Genomic DNA, 16,963 nt, shown 5'->3' on the forward strand with positions numbered 1-16,963 from the left:
TCTTTTTCTGAGGAAAGTTATCCCTGAGCTAACATCTGTGCCTATCTTCCTCTACTTTGTATATGAGATGTTGTTACAACATGGCTTTATGAGCTGTGTGTACATCCACACCTGGGATCTGAACCTGTGAATCCTGGGCCACCAAAGCAGAGCATGTGAACTTAACCACTACACCACTGGGCCGGCCCCAAAAGTTTCTTTCTTTTTTTTTTTTTTTTTTTAAAGATTTTATTTATTTTATTTTTTGCCCCCAAAGCCCCAGTAGATAGTTGTATGTCATAGCTGCACACCCTTCTAGTTGCTGTATGTGGGACTCGGCCCCAGGATGGACAGAGAAGTGGTGCCTCAATGCGCACCCGGGATCCGAACCCGGGCTGCCAGCATCGCAGCGCGCGCACTTAACCACCAAGCCACAGGGCCAGCCCCAAAAGTTTATTTCTTAAAAATCTTATGTAGAATCTTTATCAATCAATAAAAGACTAAAACCCAATGGAAAATTAGTAATAGTCACAATCAGGGAATTAACAAAATATGAGACACAAATACTCAACGAATTTATGAAATCTTGTTCAGTCTCACTAAGATTCAAATAAAATTCTATTCATTCCAAGATATTCTAGATTGCAATATATCAGACAGACAATTTTCTTTAATCTAGTGTTATCATTCTCTGCTGGTGGGTGTGAAGCTTTCTAAAGCATCATGGCAATATGTTAACAGTTGTCTAAACATGCTTATACCTTTCACCAATAATTCCACTTCTACAAAAAAAAATTGATCACATAACAGTAAGCTTTGGGAGAGGATTTAACAAATTTCAGAAGTCAACATCATATAAACCCCATTTCTTGACTCTGCTCATAGTGCAATAGCATTAGCAATTTGGAGAAAACACACACAGACACATGCACATACTTATCAATAATTCATGCATCAAGGAAAAATCATAATAGATTTTGAAAAACATTTAGAACTGAATGGCAGTATCATATATCAACATTTGTATGATGAGCTAAAAAGGCAACTAGAAATGTAAAGCTTTGATAATTGAATCAAAAAAGAATAAAATACCTAAGAATAAATTTAACTGAGGAGGTGAAAGACCTGTACACTGAAAACTATGAGACATTGATGAAAGAAATTAAAGAAGACACAAATAAATTGAAAGATGTTCCATACTCATGGACTGGAAGAATTAATATTGTTAAAATGTCCATACTACCCAAAGCAATCTACAGATCCAATGCAACCCCCACCAAAATTCCAATGGTGTTTTTCACAGAAATAGAAAAACTATCCTAAAATTTGTACGGAACCGCAAAAGACCCCAAATAGCCAAAGCAATCTTGAGAAAGAAGAACAAAGCTGGAGACATCACACTTCCAGATTTCAAACGATATTACAAAGCTATAGTAATCAAAACAGTATGGTATTGGCATAAAAACAGACACACAGATCAATGGAATAGAATAGAGAGCCCAGAAATAAACCCACACACATGTGGTCAATTATTCTATGACAAAGGAGCCAAGAATATACAATAGGAAAGGACAATCTCTTCAATAAATGTTGGGAAAACTGGACAGCCACATGCAAAAGAATGAAACTGGACCACTATCTTATACCATACACAAAAATTAACTCAAAATGGTTTGAAGATGAACATAAGACCTGAAACGCTAGAACTCCTAGAAGAAAATATAGACAATAAGCTCCTTGACATCAGCGATGATCTTTTGGATTTGACATCAAAAGCAAAGGCAACAAAAGCAAATATAAACAAGTAGAACTATATCAAAAAAAGCCTCTGCATGGCAAAGAAAACCATCAACAAAATGGAAAGACAAACTATGGAATGGGAGAAAATATTTGCAAATCATAAATCTGATAAGGGGTTAAAATTCAAATATATAAAGAACTCATATAACTCAATAGCAAAAAAAAAAAATTGATTTAAACGGCAGAGGATCTGAATAGACATTTTTCCAAAGAAGACAAACAGATGGCCAATAGGTACATAAAAAGGTGTTCAACATCACTAATCATCATGGAAATGCAAATCAAAACTACAATGAGACATCACCTCACACCTGTTAGAATTGCTATTATCAAAACAAGAAACAACAAATGTTGGCAAGGCTGTGGAGAAGAGGGAACCCTTGTGCACTGTTGGGCAGAATGTAAATTAGTGCAGTCACTATAGAAAACAGTATGTAGATTCCTCAAAAAATTAAAAATAAAACTGCCATATGATCCAGCAATGCCACTCTGGGTATTCATCCAAGGAAAACAAAAACACTAACTCGAAAAGATAAATGCACCCACATGTTTATTCAGCATTATCTACAATAGCCAAGACATGCAAGCAAACCTAAGTGTCCATCGATGGATGAAGGGATAAAGAAGATGTGACCACAATGAATGGTATTCAGTCATAAAAAAGGAGATTGTGCCATTTGCGAAAACATGGATGGCCCTTGAGGGCATTATGCTAAGTGAAGTAAGTCAGACAGAGAAAGGCAAATACTGTATCATCTCACCGACACATGGAATCTTAAAAAAAAAAAAAAGACCTTATAGCTACACTGAACAGATTGATGATTACCAGGGGTGGGGGGAGGGGGTGAACAAAGTGTGTGAAAGGGGTCAAAAGATACAAACTTCCAGTTATAAAATAAATAAGTCTTGGGGATGTAATGTACAGCATGGTGACTATAATTAATAATACTATATTGCATATTTGAAAGTTGCTAAGAAAGTAGCTCCTAAAAGTTCTCATCACAAGAAAAAAAATTTTGTACCTATGTACGTGACAAATGTTAACTAGACTTATTGTGGTGATCATTTCACAATGTTTACAAACATTGAATCATATGTTGTACACCTGAAACTAATATAACGTAATATGTCAATTATGTCTCAATCAAAAAAAAAAAGAAGTGAGGCTGGGGTTGAAAATACACACTTAGAAGTCATCTTGGAGGACACCCTTCCATCGTGGACACAGACGCGTTCCTGAGGGCCTGAGGGTAATGAATGGCAGAAAGGGAACGATCATTGGTCAGATCTGGTCTGTGTCCTGGCCTTGCCACTTCCCACTGTCCTGTACTTCACCTATGCAATGGGTCATAAATGGCCACGGATCCTTGGATGTCCCTCCCATCCCCTGGATGTGGGCTGGCCCTGTGACTGCCCTGCCCAGTGGAGTACAAAAAAGAAAGATATGTAAAACTGTAATTGCATATATTAGAAAATAAAAAAGATTGGAAATAAGTTGTGTTCAAATTAACAAGTTAGCACAAGAAAAACACTGTAAATTCAAAGAAATTGAAGAAAAGAAATAATAAATATAAAAGTAGAAAATCATTATGAAAGAAACAAAGGGATGATTAAGATATAAATTTTAATTTTTGGTTGAAAGGACCAATGAAGTAGGTAAAAATTATTAAAATTAAAGATAAAACTCACAAATAAAAATTAAATAAAATGAAAAAATTTCAACAAAACATAAAATTGATCCAAGAATAAGGAGAAAATTAGATAAAATAACATGAAAGAATATAAGGGTGCCCTCCAGAAAGATCACCAGATTTTAGGCATTAGTAGTAGTTAACATTTAAGAAATACATTACTGTCTTATATAAAGTATTATAATGAAAAGGGAGAGTACCCCACTCATGCTATGTGACTTGACATTTTATAACCTTGACATCAAAACAAAATAAACTCAGTAAAGGAAAATAAAATTGTAAGCCAATTTTATTTAACAAACATAGGGGCAAAAATCCTCTATAAAATATTATCAAGTTGAATATGGCAGTGAATAAAAACATACATAATAACAAAGTAGTCCATTTGTTCAAATTTACAAGAGTAGTTCAAATTTAGAAATCTAATTCAATTTATAACACTTAACTAACTATATTAGCCTGCTAGTGCTGCCATAACGCAATACCACAGGCTGGGTGCCTTAAACAACAGAACTTTACTTCTCACAGTTCTGGAGGCTGGAAGTCCACGATCCATGCGTCCACAGCATTGGTGTCCTCTCTCCTTGGCTTGCTGTGCCCTCACATGGCCTTTTCTCTGTGTGTGTGCAGCCCTGGAGCCTATTATCAGGTGTCTTTGTATAAGGACACTAGTCAGATTGCATGAGGGCCCACCCTAACAACCCCATTTGAACTTAACCACGTCTTAAAGGCCCTATTTCCAGACTCACATTCTGAGGTACTGAGGGTTAGGGCTTCTGCATATGAATTTTGGGGGGACACAATTCAGCCCATAACACTGACTAGAGAAGAGAAGCCACATGATTACCACAATGGATCCAGAATATTCCATAAAAATTAGCAAGTTAGGAATAGAAGAAATTTCTTAAAATAATAAAAGCTATCTATAAACCTACTTCAGTAAATATGGTGGTTCGGGGAGCTTGCTAAGAGAATTCCTTACATGGAAATTTTATGATTGTTCTATTGCTACTGTAACGAATTATCACAAACTTAGTGGCTTAAAAGAACCCTCATTTATTATCTGGCAGCATGTGTGGGTCAGACGTCCAGGCAGGTGGGCTCAGTTGGTTCTCTGCACAGGGTCTCCCAAGGCAGAAATCGAGGTGCTGACGGGCCTGGCTGTTATCTGGAGGCTCTGGGGAAGAGCCCCTTCTACCTTCATTCAGGTTGTTGGCAGGCATCAGTTCCTTCCGGGTAGTACTGAAGTCCCCGTTTCCTTGCTGGCTGTCAGCTGGGAGTCTCTCTCAGCTCCTTAAGGCCCCCTGCGTTCCTGATCACATTGTCTCTCTGTCTTCAAAGCAGCATTGGTCTGTCCTGCTCTCACACTTCAAATCTCCCCAACTCACCTTCTGCCAAAGCTCTTCTGCTTTCACCTGGAGAAAGCCTCCACTTTTAGAGACCCATTGAATTAGACTGGGCTTACATGAAACCCAGGATTATCTCCCCTTGGTAAAGTCCATAACTTTAATCACATTTGCACAGTCCCCACTGCCACATGATGTAACATATCCACAGGTTCCAGGGACTAGGGTGTACACATCTTGGGGGCCATTCTGCTCGCTGTAGGACCTGAGACCCTGACACTATGTAACAGCTTTTCCCTCTCCTTGGGAGCAGAGCGAACGGACAGATGGTGACTAGGATTCTTAAGCAGCAGCTGAGCTTCATACCTGCACAGGGACCAGCGTGTTTAAAGCGTAAAGCCCCTGCTTAAAACTCACCTGTTTGAAATCATGCTTGCCCGCTTTATGCGTGTTTTTTAAAAGGTAAAAACTTGTTCTACAGTGCCTGAAATGTGATACAAGAATTGTGACTGTATTTGGCCCACAATTTCTGCCCCGAAGAAATAAACAAGTTTCTCCATTTTCCTCACTTCCCTCCAAATGATCGCACAGTTGCGCTAGCAGAGGATCAGCTGAAGGGTGACATTGTTTGACATGTTAAACTAGCTCTGAGGTGCTAGGCCATGTAGGCAATTGAATAATCCCAGGTTTTAGGCAGAGGGAGGAGAAGTGCAGGTCGTACCTGGAATACAGGGAATTAAGGGACAGTGAAACCCTTCTGGCTGGTCTCTGTCTCTCTCTCTTTTTTTTTTTTTTGTGAGGAGGACTAGGCCTGAGCTAACATCCAATGCCAATCCTCCCCTTTTTTTCTTTGAGAAAGAGTGGGCCTGAGCTAACATCCGTGCCCGTCTTCCTCTGCTTTATATGGGATGCCGCCGCAGTGTGGCTTACCAAGTGGTGCGTTGGTGCGCGCCCAGGATCGGAACCTGCGAACCCCAGGCCGCTGCCGCTGAGCGCGCGCACTTAACCACTTGCACCACCGGGCCAGCCCCTGGTCTCTGTCTCTTGGTGTCTTTCAACTCCCATCTTTCTGTCCACTCTTTCAGATCAGACCATTCCTTCATGGGTTTATGAGCCCCTTTCAGATTCAACATGCTGCTGTACACTCAGGCTGCCATTGGCAAGTGTCACACAGTGCCTGTGTGCTAGGAGAAAGACACCCCTCTGGAGGACTGATGTCACCATCAGAAGGAGTCAGGCAGGAGCCCCAGACCCTGACCCCCTCTCCTCAGCACTTCCATGTGCTCCACAGCAGGGCCAACTCCACTTGCCTTTTATCCCTGGAGGCACCAGTCACCACTAGAAGCCCAGGACCCCAGCTACGATCCCATTTGCTCCTTCCTTTTCAGAAAAAAGTCCACACATCTATACTCACTTTATCTAATTTTTCTCCTCCCGTTTTCTCTGGAAACTATTTCATTCAGGGTTTTGCCCTCATCCCTCCATTAAACTTCCTTTTTAAAAGCATTCTTGCAGCTAAATTCAATGATCAATTCTTAGTCCTCACCTTACTTGACTCTCCAATCATTCAACATAGTTGACCCCTCATTTCTCTTCAACATGCTTTCTTCACTTGTCTTCTAGGACAGCACCCTCATCTGATCGCCTTACTTTTGTGGTTTCCTCTCCTCAGTTACACTTGCTAGTTCTTTGTCATTTGCCTTACCTTCCATGGTTCAGCCCTTGGACTTGTGGTCTTATTTATCTTTACCCATTCCCAAGGTGATCTTTGGATCCAGTCTCATGTCTTTCAATACCACTTATATGCTTGTGACTTACAAGTTCACATCCCTGCCTTTGCCCCGTGAATTGCCTATTGCAAATCTCTACTGGGATGTCTAACAGGGGTGTTAAACTTCACATGGGCAAACAGAGCTCCTGCAGCTATCTCCATTCAGTCGATGGCAACTCCATCCTTCCACTTCGCTTAAGGCAAAAACCTTGGGTTCATCCTTGACCCCTCTTTCTCTTTTACACTCTACATCTAATTAATTAGTAAATCCCATCAGCTGTACATTTTAAACATGTGGAGAATCTGACCACTTCACACTATCTACATTGCTCCCATTCTGGTCCAAACCACCATCATCTCTCACTTAGCACAAGAGAGTCCTGTCTCCTTCCTATCCTTGCCTCAGGCAGTTAGATCTTGTTAAAATGCAAGTCAGATCATGTCACTCCTTGGCTCAAAATACTCCAAAGATGTCCCAGCTTACTCAGAGCAAAAGTTAAACACTGATCTCCAGAGTGCAACATGATCCAGCCTCGCTGTCACCTCTCTGATCTCACCTCCTGTTATCCTCTCCCACACTTAGGTCTCTTCTGCCATACTGGCCTCCTCACTGTTTCTCAACCACACCAAGGTGCTCCTGCTTCGGGGCCTTTGCACTTGCAGTTCCCTCTGTCTGAGCAGCTTTTCTCTCAGATATTAAAATGACTCATTCCTTATTTTTGTTCTATAAACTGTTTATTTTTATTTTTTTATTGTCTGTCTTTTTTATTGAGGTATAATTGACATATTATATTAGTTTCAGGTGTACAACATAATGATTCTATATTTGTATGTATTGCAAAATGATAACCACAATAAGTCTAGTTAATATCCATCACCATACACGGTTAAAAATAGTTTTTCTTGTGATGAGAGCTTTTAAGATCTACTCTCTTAGCAACTTCCAAATATACAATATAGTATTATTAACTATAGTCACCATGCTGTACATTACATCTCATGACTAATTATTTTATAACAGGAAGTTTTTCCTCTTGATGACCTTCATGCATTTTGCCCACCCCCCAACCCCTGCCTCTGGCAACCATCAATCTGTTCTCTATATCTATGAGTTTTTTTGTGTGTTTGTTTTGTATTGTTTTAGATCATATAGTATTTGTCTTTCTCTGTCTGACTTATTTCACTTAGCATAATACCCTCAAGGTCCATCCCTGTTGTTGCAAATGGCAAGATTTCCCTCTTTTTTATGGCTGAATAATATTCCATTATATATATATATATATATACACCACATCTTCTTTATCTATTCAGCCATTGATGGACACTTAGGTTGCTTCTATGTCTTGGCTATTGTAAACAATACTGCAATGAACATAAGAGTGCATATATCTTTTCGAGTTAGTGTTTTTCTTTCTTTTGGATAAATACCCAGAAGTGGCATTGCTGGATCATATGGTAGTTCTATTTTTAATTTTCTGAGGAACCTCCATAATGTTTTCCATAGTGGCTGCACGAATTTACATTCCCATCAACAATGCATGAGGGTTCCCTTTTCTCCACATTCTCGTGAACACTTATTATTTGTCTTTTTGATAATAGCCATTCTAACAGGTATGTGGTGATATACATTTTACTCTTTTTCCTAATTTCTCTGGCTATGACTTCCAATACCATTATGAATAAAAGTAGCAAGAGTGGATATCCTTGTTCTCGAACTTAGAGGAAAAGCTTTCAACTTTTTGCTGTTGTATGATGTTAGCTGTGGGCTTGTCATATATGGCCTTTATTATGTTGATGTATGAACCCTCTATATTCACTTTGTTTTTTTATCATAAATGGATGTTTAATTTTGTCAAATCCTTTTTCTGCATTTATTGAGATAATCGTATGATTTGTATCCTTCATTTTGTTAACGTGGTGTATCATGTTGATTGATTTGTGGATGTTGAACCATCCTTGCATCCCTGGAGTAAATCCCACTTGATCATGGTGTATGACCCTTTTCATGTACTGTTGAGTTAGGTTTGCTAATATTTTGTTGAGGATTTTCATCTATCTTCATCAGGGATATTGGCCTGTACTTTTATTTTCCTGTGGCATCCTTGTCTGCTTTTGCAATCAGGGTAATACTGGCCTTGTAAAATGAATTTGAAGTGTTTCCTCATTGTCTGTTTTTTGGAAGAGTTGAAGAATGATTGGTATTAGTTCTTTAAAGATTTCATAGAATTCACCAGTGAAGCCATCTGGTCCTGGCACTTTTGTTTGTTGGGAGGTTTTTGATTACTGATTCAACTTCCTTACTAGTAATTGGTCTGTTCAGATTTTCTATTTTATCATGATTTAGTCTTGATAGGTTGTATGTTTCTAGGAATTCATCTGTTTCTTCTAGGTTGCCTAATTTGTTGATGTATAGTTCTTCACAATAGTCTCTCATGATCCTTTGTATTTCTGTGGTATCAGTTGTAACGTTTTCTCTTTCATTTCTGATGTTGTTTATTTGAATCCTCTCTTATTTTCTTGGCGAGTCTAGCTAAAGGTTTGTCAATTTTCTCTTTTCAAAAACCACCTCTTAATTTCATTGATCATTCCTAAGATCTATTTAGTCTTTTTAGTCTCTATTTCATTATTCAGTTCTTTTTAGTCCCTATTTCATTTATTTCTCCTCTGATCTTTGTTATTTCCTTCCTTCTACTTGCTTTGGACTGTTTGTTCTTCTTTTTCTAGTTCCTTGAGGTGTAAAGTCAGGTGCTTTATTAGAGATGGTTCTTGTTTCTTGGTGTAGGCATTTAGTGCTATGAACTTCCCTCTTAGAACTGCTTTTGCTGCATCCCATAAGTTTTGGTATGTTGTATTTCCATTTTCATCTGTCTCAAGGTATTTTTTGATTTCTCTTTTGACTTCTTCTTTGACCCATTGGCTGTTCAGTAGCATGTTGTTTAATCTCCACATATTTGTGATTTTCCTGTTTTCTTCTTATAATTGATTTGTAGTTTCATACCATTGTGGTCATAAAGTCTGCTTGATATGATTTCAATCTTCTGAAATTTATCAAGACTTGTTTTGTGGCTGTGATCTATCCTGGAGAATATTCCATGTGCACTTGAGAATAATGGGTATTGTATTGCTTTTGGATGGAATGTCCCGTATATGTCTCTGTTAAGTCCATCAGGTCTAACGTGTCATTCAAAGCCAATTTTTTTTATTGATTTTCTGTCGGGATGATCTATGCATTGATGAAAGTGGGGTATTAAAATCCCCTAATATTATTGTATTGCTGTCTATTTCTCCCTTGAGGTCTGTTTATATTTGCTTTATACATTTAGGTGCTCCTGTGTTGAGTACATAAATATTTACAAATGTTATACCCTCTTATTGAATTGACCCCTTTATCATTATAATGACCTTTTTGTCTCATATTACAGTCTTTGTCTTAAGTGTATTTTGTCTGATGTAAGTATAGCTAACCCAGCTTTCTTTTAGTTTTCGTTTGCATGGAATATCTTTTTCCATCCCTTCACTTTCAGTCTGTGTGTGTCCTTATATCTAAAGTGAGTCTCTTGTAGGCAGCATATAGATGAGTCTTGTTTTTGTTTTTGTTTTCCATTCAGCCACTCTGTGTCTTTTGTTTGGAGAATTTAGTCCATTTACATTTAAAGTAATTATTGATAGGTGTGGACTTATTGCCATTTTGTTAATTGTTTTCTGGCTGTTTTGTGATTCCTTTGTTCATTTTTTCTTTTCTTGCTCTCTTCCTTGTGATTTAATGATTTTCTGTAGTGGTATGCTTGTATTCCTTTATCTTTACCTTTTGTGTATTTACCCTAGGATTTTGCTTTGTGGTTACCATGAGGCTTATATAAAACAACTTATATTTATAATAGTTTAAGTTGATAACTTAAATTTGAACACATTATAAAGCTTTACATTTTTACCCCTTCCCCACATTTTATGTTTTTGATGTCGTAATTTACATCTTTTTACCTCATGTATCCCTTAACAAATTATTATAGTTACAGTTATTTTTACTATTTTTTCTTTTAACCTTCATGCTAGTTTTATAAGACATTTACCCACCACCTTTACAATATTAGGTTATTCTGAATTTTACCATATATTTACCTTCACCAATGAGATATATACTTTCATGTTTTTCCTTTACTAACTAGTGCCCTTTTGTTTCAGCTTAAAGAAGTCCCTTTAACATATCTTGTAAGCCCATTCTAGTGGTGGTGAACTTCTTTCACTTTTGCTTGTCCGGAAACCTCTTTATCTCTCCTTCAATTCTTAAGAACAACTTTGCTGGGTAGAGTATTCTTGGTTGGCAGTTTTTTCTTTTTCCCAGCATTTTGAATATATCGTGCCACTTTCCTATGACCTGCAAAGTTTCTGCTGAAAAATCTGCTAATAGTCTTATGGGGGTTCCTTTGTATGTAATAAGTTGTTTTTCTCTTGCTGCTTTTAAGATTCTCTCCTTGTCTTTAACTTTTGACACTTTAATTATAACATGTCTTGGTGGGGGTCTATTTGGGTTCATCTTATTTGGAACTCTTTGGGCTTCCTGGATTTGGATGTCTGTTTTATTCTCCAGATTAGGAAAGTTTTCAGCCATTATTTCTTCAAGAAAGTTTCTGCCCCTTTCTCAATAAATATTAGGTAACTTAATGAATGAACAAAAATTCAAGCATGGTATTGTGCAGAGAAGAAAACTTTCTAATTTTTTCAGGCCCCAGAAGAGGAATATTGAACAGCATTTAAATACCTTCTGCTTAAGTGGGATGATGTAATTATAACTTGATGAACTTGATGAAGTGATTCTAAAATTCATCAGGAATAATAAATGAATTATCAGGAAAACTCTTTAAGTAGAAGAACAAAGACACAGACTTGAACTATGTAACGTGCATTTGTTATATTGTTTAAGAATATTTGGATCTACTATAGAAAATAAAACAAATAGAAAGGATAAAACTCACAAGATGTGTTAAGCACAGATATAGTAGTCACCTGTGAGATTTGTTAGCCTTGGATAAAGAAGGTACATCATATGTGTGTGAACATAGAAAGGGACAGAAGGACCAAGCATAAACTAAATATTTATGACACTCGGAGAGTAAGTACCTCCTTAAATTTTGTACCCTATACACCCCACTCAAGTCCCAATCCTGTACATAAGCCTGAATTTTCATGATATATTAAATGTATATGAAGCATGTGATATTTATGAGGTCCTAATTCCCTCACCCACTGGTGACATTCTGGCCCTAGGGGTCCTCTAATCAAGAAACATAGATAAAACCCATAGCTGTTCAGCAGGCTAAATGGAGAACTACAGCTCCATTTTTGCCACTTCATCTCTCCTACAGGGAAAGTGAGTGACATTGTCCCAGGTACCTTCCTTCTGATCGGGCCTCTTTGGTTCCTCATAACCACACTGTTAGCAGGACTCAGGCAGTGGACTTCTGTCCACTGGCACTCTATCCTAAGTGTGTTAACCTACTCCATCTCTCACTTTTGCTTCTCACCATGTGCTTTAAATTTAAATTAATGAACCATGTGATTTGAGTATCTTAAGTTGGTCTGTGAGCCTTTCTATTCCAAGATCTTTGGGATAACTTGCTGGTAGTGTAATTAGAGGCCAACATTGTATCAAACTAATTTTCCGTATAAGAGGCTACAAAATATTAAAGTATATACTACATAGCACAGAGGTTAATAGTACAGGCTTCGGAACTCTGTCACCAGGGATTGAATCTTGGATCTGCCACTTACTGCTGTGTCACCTAAACTCATTCTGCCTCAGTTCCTAAATCTGTGAAAGAGGGATAAGAGCACTAGCTCATAATGTTATGAGGATGATAAATGAGTTCACATGTAACGAGTATAGAACTGTATCTGGCACAGTATAAGCTCTATTGCAAATTGGATCTGGTTAGACAGAGCAATGGAATAAAATACAGAATCCAAAAGCAGACACAAGTATACATGGTAATTTAGTATATGATAAAGATCTTTTCAAATTAATAAGGAAAGATTTACATTTGGGAGTAATCTGCTAGTCATTTGGAAAAATGAAAGATTCATCCATTTTGCAAACTTATAATAAATTCTTGACGAAACGGAGATTAAAATGAAAAAAAAAATTACAGGAACACTAGAAGAAAACATAGGCACCATGGAATAATCTACAGAATTACTGACATAATAACATGTTTACATCTTAAATGGCAAGACTGTAATAAGATCTACAATCATAGCAAGTGTGTAAATAATTAATATATCCATACAAGCAGCAATACATGCAGGAACAACTACAAATCAAAGGATGTACAAAAAACACTTTAGAACGATTGACCATGGAAAGTGGAGAAAAATTAAAGTGGGAAATTGGGATGCTAAAAATTATCTATTAAAATTAAAAGGACAATACAAATTAAAAATAATAAATATAAAAATTATTTAAATATAGCTGATATTTTAGTTCAATTTTCTAAGAGATTTTTAACTTTCAGTAAATATTTTTTTTTTTTCCAAAACGTTTTTTTTTTTCATTGATGTTTTAATGGTTTCTAACATTGTGAAATTTTGGGTTGTACATTTTTGTTTGTCCATCACCATATATATGACTCCCTTCACCCCTTGTGCCCACCCCCCACCCCCACTGCCCCTGGTAACCACAGTCCAGTTTTCTCTGTCCATGTGTTGGTTTATGTTCCACATATGAGTGAGATGATACAGTGTTTGTCTTTCTCTTTCTGGCTTATTTCACTTAACATAATATGCTCCAGGCCCATCCATGTTGTTGCAAATGGGACGATTTTGTCTTTTTTTATGGCTGAGTAGTATTCCATTGTATATATATACCACATTTTCTTAATCCAATCGTCAGTTGAGGGACACTTAGGTTGCTTCCACTTCTTGGCTATGGTGAATAATGCTGCAATGAACATAGGGGTGCATAAGCCTCTTTGGATTGTTGATTTCAGGTGCGTTGGGTAGATTCCCAGTAGTGGGATGGCTGGATCATAGGGCATCTCTATTTTTAATTCTTTGAGGAATCTCCATACCGTTTTCCATAGAGGCTGCACCAATTTGCATTCCTACCAGCTGTGTATGAGGGTTCCTGTTTCTCCACATCCTCTCCAACATTTGTTGTTTTTTGTCTTGGTGATTATAGCCATTCTAACAGGCGTGAGGTGGTATCTTAGTGTTGTTTTGATTTGCATTTCCCTGATGATTAGTGATGTTGAGCATCTTTTCATGTGCCTATTGGCCATCTGTATTTCTTCCTTGGAGAAGTGTCTGTTCATTTCTTCTGCCCATTTTTTGATCGGGTTGTTTGTTTTTTTGTTGTTCAATTGTGTGAGTTCTTTATATATTATGGAGATCAACCCCTTGTCAGATGTATGTTTTGCAAATATTCTCTCCCAGCTGGTTGGTTGTCTGTTCATCTTGATTCTGGTTTCATTTGTCTTATAAAAGCTCTTTAATCTGATAAAGTCCCACTTGTTTATTTTTTCTTTAGTTTCCCTAGTCTGGGTAGGCATGTCATCCGAAAAGATTCCTTTAAAACCAATGTCAAATAGTGTGTTGCCTATATTTTCTTCTATGAGTTTTATAGTTTCAGGTCTCACCTTCAGGTCTTTGATCCATTTTGAGTTAATTTTTGTGAATGGCGATAGCACATGGTCCACTTTCATTCTTTTGCATGTGGCTGTCCAGTTTTCCCAACACCATTTATTGAAGAGACTTTCCTTTCTCCATTGCATGTTCTTAGCACCTTTGTCGAAAATTAGCTGTCCGTATATGTGTGGTTTTATTTCTGGGCTTTCAATTCTGTTCCATTGATCTGTGTGTCTGTTTTTGTACCAGTACCATGCTGTTTTGATTACTATTGCTTTGTAGTATGTTTTGAAGTCAGGGATTGTGATGCCTCCTGCTTTGTTCTTTTTCTTTAGGATTTCTTTAGCTAGTCGGGTCTTTGTTGCCCCATATAAATTTTAGTATTCTTTTTCTATTTCTGTGAAGAATGTCATTGGGATTCTGATTGGGATTGCATTGAATCTGTAGATTGCTTTAGGTAATATAGACATTTTAACTATGTTTATTCTTCCAATCCACGTGCATGGGATATCTTTCCATTTCTTTATGTCATCATGGATTTCTTTCAATAATGTCTTGTAGTTCTCATTGTATAGGTCCTTCACCTCCTTGGTAAGATTTATTCCTAGGTATTTTATTCTTTTTGATGCAATTGTAAATGCTATTATCTTTTGAGCTCTCTTTCTGTTAGTTCATTATTAGCATATAGAAATGCAACTGATTTTTGTAGATTGATTTTGTACCCTGCAACTTTGCTGTAGTTGTTGATTGTTTCTAATAGTTTTCCAACAGATTCTTTAGGGTTTTCTATATATACAATCATGTCATCTGCAAATAGTGAGAGTTTCACTTCTTCGTTACCTATTTGGATTCCTTTTATTCCTTTTTCTTGCCTAATTGCTCTGGCCAAAACCTCCAGTACTATGTTGAACAGGAGTGGTGAGAGTGGGCAGCCCTGCCTCATTCCTGTTCTCAGAGGAATGGCTTTCAGTCTTTCCCCGTTGAGTAGGATGTTGGCTGTGGGTTTGTCATATATGGCCTTTATTATGTTGAGGTACTTTCCTTCTATTCCCATTTTACTGAGAGTTTTTGTCATAAATGGATGTTGTATCTTGTCAAATGCCTTCTCTGCGTCTATTGAGACGATCATGTGGTTTTTATTCTTTGTTTTGTTGATGTGATGTATCACGTTGATTGATTTGCGGATGTTGAACCATCCCTGTGTCCCTGGTATAAATCCCACTTGATCATGGTGTATGATCTTTTTAATGTACTGTTGTATTCAGTTTGCCAATATTTTGTTGAGGATTTTTGCATCAATGTTCATCAGCGATATTGGCCTGTAATTTTCTTTCTTTGTACTGTCTTTGTCTGGTTTTGGTATCAGGGTGATGTTGGCCTCATAGAATGATTTAGGAAGTGTTCCATCTTCCTCTATTTTTTGCAATAGTTTGAGAAGGATGGGTATTAAATCTTCTTTGAATGTTTGGTAAAATTCACTGGAGAAGCCATCTGGTCCTGGACTTTTATTTTTTGGGAGGTTTTTGATTACTATTTCAATCTCTTTACTTGTTATTGGTCTATTCAGATTCTCCATTTCTTCTTGGTTCAATTTTGGGAGGTTGTATAAGTCTAAGAATTTATCCATTTCTTCTAGATTGTCCAATTTGTTGGCATATAATTTCTCATAGTATTCTCTTATAATCCTCTGTATTTCCATGGTATCCATTGTAATTTCTCCTCTTTCATTTCTAATTTTATTTACTTGAGCCTTTTCTCTTTTTTCTTAGTAAGCCTGGCTAAGGGTTTGTCGATTTTGTTTATCTTCTCGAAGAACCAACTCTTTGTTTCATTAATCCTTTCTACTGTTTTTTTGGTCTCAATTTCATTTATTTCTGCTCTGATTTTTATTATTTCTCTCCTTCTGCTGGCTTTGGGCTTTGTTTGTTCTTCTTTTTCTAGTTCTGTTAGGTGTAATTTAAGGTTGCCTATTAGGGCTTTTTCTTGTTTGTTAAGGTGGGCTTGTATCGCTATGAGTTTCCCTCTCAGGACCGCTTTTGCTGCATCCCATATGGTTTGATATGGCATGTTATCATTTTCATTTGTTTCCAGATAGTTTTTGATTTCTCCTTTAATTTCATCAATGATCCATTGGTTGTTCAGTAGCATGTTGTTTAATCTCCACATTTTTGTCACTTTCCCAGTTTTTTTTTCATGGTTCATTTCCAGTTTCATAGCCTTATGGTCTGAAAAGATGCTTGTTATGATTTCAATCTTCTTAAATTTATTGAGGCTTGCTTTGTTTCCCAACATATGGTCTATCCTAGAGAATGTTCCATGTGTGCTTGAGAAGAACATGTAGTCAGCTGTTTTTGGATGGAGTGCTCTGTATATGTCTACTAGGTCCATCTCGTCCAGTTTTTCATTTAAGTCTAATATTTCTTTATTAACTTTTTGTCTGGATGATCTATCCATTGCTGTAAGTGGGGTGTTAAGATCCCCTACTATTATTGTGTTGCTGTTGATTTCTCCTTTTAGGTTTGTTAATAGTTGCTTTATGTACATTGGTGCTCCTATGTTGGGTGCATATATATTTATAAGTGATATGTCTTCTTGATGGAGTGTCCCTTTTATCATTATATATTTCCCTTCTTTGTCTTTCTTAACCTGTTTTATCTTGAAGTCTACTTTGTCTGATATGAGTATGGCAACACCTGCTTTCTTTTGTTTGCCATTAGCTTGGAGTATTGTCTTCCGTCCTTTCACTCTGAGCCTGT

This window comes from Ceratotherium simum, chromosome 7 (genome assembly GCF_057802395.1).
Source record: "Ceratotherium simum simum isolate JZ-2026a chromosome 7, ASM5780239v1, whole genome shotgun sequence".
Taxonomy (NCBI): domain Eukaryota; kingdom Metazoa; phylum Chordata; class Mammalia; order Perissodactyla; family Rhinocerotidae; genus Ceratotherium; species Ceratotherium simum.